Genomic DNA, 4,848 nt, shown 5'->3' with positions numbered 1-4,848 from the left:
TAGCCCCCACCTTTCACATCTTTATTGCAATAATTCTTATCATACAATTCACACATTTAAGTGTTCAATTAAATGACCTCTATTGGATTCATAAAATTGTATTTTCATCATTTTAGAATATTTCCATTACCCAAAATGATACCTTCAATTCACATTTTCAATCAGTCTTTATTCTCAACCTCAACTTCAGGTATGTTCTTGATGAACCCAGCCTAATTCCATCTTAATATTGGTAGCCATGTCATCACAAAGTCATGAAAAGATTATCTCTGTTTTACTATACACTACTGCAATTTCTCACCTGCCATGCCTTGCATTCACCCATGCCTGGCTTTCCCTGACCAGATAACAACGCTTTCTAAAACCTGCACCTTTTCCACAGTCTTGCATTGGTGGATTCCTGGTAAAACAGCCAAAATAAGGCTTTAAAGAAGTCACTAACTGACTTGAAAATATGAAAATGACTGGTACATGGGTTTGACATTAGATAAAAAATTCAAGGAAACAATATTACAAAAAAAGTACTTTTTTCCCCCTGTGATATGATCATAATATGGGGTTTACAGTGGGAGAGTACCTACCCTTCAAAAGTTATTGATCCAAATTGGGAAGTTAAATGCTGACACTATTAGAGGTCAGAGAACAAGTCTTTCAATGGGATTGCTTTATGCCACAAACTATGATGATAAACATTATATTACAGAAACTCTTTCATATTTTTTATGGCATGCTGGCAATGAAATTCAGGATCTTATAAATGCAAAGTAAGCACTCTACCACGGGGATACTCCCCAACCCTCATCCTTTACTTTTAAAAAACAGAGTACAAGCAGCAGATCCTTTCCTAGAATATCTGATTTATTCTTCAAAACGTTTCCATGTACTTTTTCTATTGGAGGCCATTTTGACTAGTACATATAATCTCATCGATGAGGTATGTTTTAGTCTGCTTTTCAACACTGTGACCTAAAGGCCTTACAATAACAATTTTAGACAAGGAAAAGTTCATTTGGTTCTAACAGTTTTAGAGGTTTCAGTCCATAGATGACTGACTCCATTGCTCTGGGCCCCAGAGAAGGCAGGACATCAAGGCAGAAAGGCCTGTGGAGGAAAACAGCTCAGAACATGGCACCAGGAAGCAGAGTCAGCTCCCCTGACCACAGGCAAAATATAAACCCTGAGGGCACACCCCAAGTGACTCACTCCTCCAGTCACACCCTACCTGCCTACAGTTACAGCCCAGTTAATCCCTATCATAGGCTTAATGCCCTGATGAGGTTAAGGCTCTCATAACACAATTATTTCACCTCTAAACTTTCTTGCATGGTCTCACACAAAAGTTTTTGGATGAAACCTAATATCTAAATCACAAGTTATTTTTTATCCTAGAAAAGAAGCAATTCTTATAACTTTTCTGCCTTTTTGTTACCCTAAGTCAGGTGCCTAAGAAAAGCTAACCTCCATTAATATTGATTATTTTAGTTACCTTAATGGTTCTTTAAAAGAAACCCTAACTTTATAGATAATATGAAAGTTAGAATTAGTAATCCAATATTTGTGCCCTTTGGATTGTGGTAGACTTTGGTAAAACAAAAAAAAAAAATGTGTAAGAGTAGGTAATAAGTTTTTTAATGCTTTCCTAAATATTTTACAAGTGAATTGCCTTACCAAATCAACAGCTATATAATTTTTACACACCTTTTAACTTTTGAAGGTTTATAGTAGTTAAAGTATTTTTGCTTCTATGTATGAAGGTTATAAAATATAAGAGCAACCAATTTCACTATCAAGTAAAAGTAAAAACTAGGTTTTTTAAAAATTAATCCAAAGTGGCAATTAGGATACATTTAGATACACTAATGGGTGTGAAAATGGGTACTGTAGAGATTCTAACAGTCTATGAAAATCTGAATATAATGATATATATTATTCATTGCCAAGGCACGGAAGAGGAGAAAATTCTCTGTTTCAAACTCCAGAACATGAGCAGGATCAATCTCATTTCACAGATAAAGAGACAGAACAGGAACAAGAGCTTATTGAGAGCATGCCCCTCTTGGAATGATTTGCTAATAACTATAAAAAATTTGAAGCTACATTGGAAATTGTCACAGATAAATCACAAGAAGGATCCTGATTTGTGAAAGGGTTTGGTGGAATTGGCGATATCTTACAGTACTGAGAAGATTTTCAGGGAATTGAATACCAAGGAGGAGGTGATTAATTTTTTGACCTTTGAACATTCAATGGATGTTCTATTGATTTTCATACATTGCCAGAAGTTCCAATAGAAAACTGATTGTTGTGTTGCTAAATACCTTTCAGGTAGATGACAATTTGTGATCTCTGTGCACTAAGTCACTCTTCTCTTTCCTCCCTGCCATTTTTTGTTGTTATTTTGTGGAGCTGGGAACTGAAACCAGGGTCTCACATATTCCTCTTTCTTTTTTTTATCTCTAGAAGAGTAAAATGACTTGTAGAAATGTTTTTGAGGATTTTAAAGTATATGGTTAGCATATTTTTATTAAAATATTTCATTTTCTTAGGAACTACATAAATCAATCTATGCATACAATGTCATGTACAAATGTTTCATAGTAGTGTTATTCATAATAGCCAAAGGTGGAAACAACATGATGCAGGATTGTGTGATATATTGTCTGTGACCAAGAAATTGGTAGGTAGGACAAGTCATAATTAAAATGAATTCCTTTGATTCTGAGTATGAAAATCTTTCACAAACCTACTAAAATGTATAGCAGTGAGGATAAATGTGAAGAAATGAGCAAAAGTTAAAGTGGCTGTTACTGGTCTCCTGAGAAGGTTCTCCTCTGGGCCAGAATGGTTTTGTAGTTTATTCATTTTAACTGCTATATAGAATTTCATGGCATCAACATACCACTGTTTAATCACTTTTGAAGAATAAATCACTGTGTTGTGTCTAATATTTTTCCTGTTCAACAATGTGGCAGCAAACTATTATACATAGTTCCTGTGCCTGTGTGCTGGAGTTTCCTTAGATAATTTAACCACAGAGTAGAATCCTGGGTCCGAAGGCATAAGGATCTTTAGCATTGAAAGATAGTTCACATTGCTTAAGTTTATTTTGTTCCTATCCTTAAAAGGAGTGGAAAAATCTTGATAATAAGATGGGTATGAAATTTTATCTCATTGTTATTTTTATTTGCATTTCATGAAGAGCAAAGTCAAGTATATTTTCACATTGTTTATTGTCCATTCAAATTTATTCTGTAATTAACTTCTCAGATATTTTTCCATTATATTAGGATGTTTGTACTTTCCTAAAAGATCTGCAGGATGCATTTCATATTTGGCAAATTAATCCTCTGTTGGTTATGTACACTGCAAATAGCTCCTAGTCTCTAGTTTGATTTTCACATAAGGAGAGTGTGTTTGAATGTGTGTCCATGGGCATTTAATACCAATCCTTTCCTTAATGGTTTAAATCTTATAAAAAAATGTGTCCTCAAGATAATGCCATGAAAATATTCTCTGTGTTCTTCCAAAAGTTTTAGTAACTTTCTTTACACATTTAAGCCTTGAATCACCTTGGTGTATGTATGGTTGTAATGGATTGACAGAGATCTTTTTTTTTTTACTTCTTCAAATAAATACCTATCTCCACAACATTTATCGAAATGTGAATGCTTTCCCAGTGATTTTTTTTTCTTTGTAATGTATAAATTTCAGTGTATGAATGGATCTGTTTCTGGTGGTTCTGTTTTGTTCTACTGTTTCATCTTCTATCCTTACATTGATTCTCTTTGTCTTGTAACCATAGATTTGCAATATCCTGACAAATTGTAGCCCAATGCTCCAAATGTTTTCCTTTATCAAAATAGTCCTTTCTCTTTGTGTCCTTTTTATTTCTCCATGAGGTTGTTAAGACCTATCAAAATTCTATCAAAAAACTCTGTTGGGATCTTATTAACATTACATTGGAGAATAATTAGAAATAGTTTGGGAAAATAGATATTTCTTACAACATAGGGTTTTTTAATTCATGAATGTGGTAGATTTCTTCAATCATTCAGGTATGTTTTTACTTTCTTCAGTAACGTTTTATAATTTTTCTCTATGGAGGTCATGCTAACTTTTTTTCCCAAAGGACAATTTTACCTGGTGATTGCTGGTATTTATTAGTAGTCCCTAATGCTTCTTTGAATCCCTTTTAGTTAATATTCTTATCTAGAACATTTCCCTTCTCCTAATTTTTGCCTATTATTGCTTTTATTTAATGAACTTTCAGGTTGCAGAAATGGAAATCATTAATTTTTAAATTTTAAATACATTGAATTCTATAAATTTACTGCTAAATGCTGCATTGGTTGCATTCTATAAGTTTTGACATAAAGTAATTTCATTGTTTAGTTTGCTATATTGCAACGGCCATCACAGTTTTTTTTATAAATTGTTTTTTTTAGTTATACATGACAGTAGAATCCATTTTTAATAAAATTATACAAGCATGGAATATATCTTACTCTAATTAGAATCCCATTTTTGTGGGTGGGCATGATAGTGGGATTCACTTAGGTATTTTCATATATGTACATAGGAAAATTATGTTAGATTTATTCTACTGCCTTTCTTACCCCTATCCCCCTTCCTTTCATTTTCTTTGTCTAATCTACTGAACTTCCCTTATTTCCTTGCCCACCTTTAGTTTGTCTTAGCTCCCACATATTAGCAAAAACATTCAAATTTCATTTTGGGGATATTGGCTTATGTCACTTAGCATGATATTCTGCAGATCCATTTCCTGCAAATGTTATAACATCATTCTTCTTTATGACTGAGTAATATTATTTTTATATATATATATAT

At 33.1% G+C, this 4,848-nt stretch overlaps 1 long non-coding RNA gene across 1 annotated transcript in view; it reads left to right on the top strand.

Annotated features, from left to right (window-relative positions):
* Positions 1 to 897: 897 nt before the first annotated feature.
* Positions 898 to 4,848, top strand: part of LOC125611630 — a 20,885-nt gene continuing 16,934 nt past the window's right edge. The window contains exon 1 of the long non-coding RNA XR_007341839.1: positions 898 to 911. This is a non-coding gene — a long non-coding RNA (uncharacterized LOC125611630). The remainder of the gene's footprint in view (positions 912 to 4,848) is intronic.

Source organism: Marmota marmota, unplaced genomic scaffold, assembly GCF_001458135.2.
Source record: "Marmota marmota marmota unplaced genomic scaffold, marMar, whole genome shotgun sequence".
Classification (NCBI taxonomy): Eukaryota; Metazoa; Chordata; class Mammalia; order Rodentia; family Sciuridae; genus Marmota; species Marmota marmota.
The sequence above is the reverse complement of the archived record's forward strand: the minus strand, read 5'-3'. Positions and strand labels throughout refer to the sequence as shown.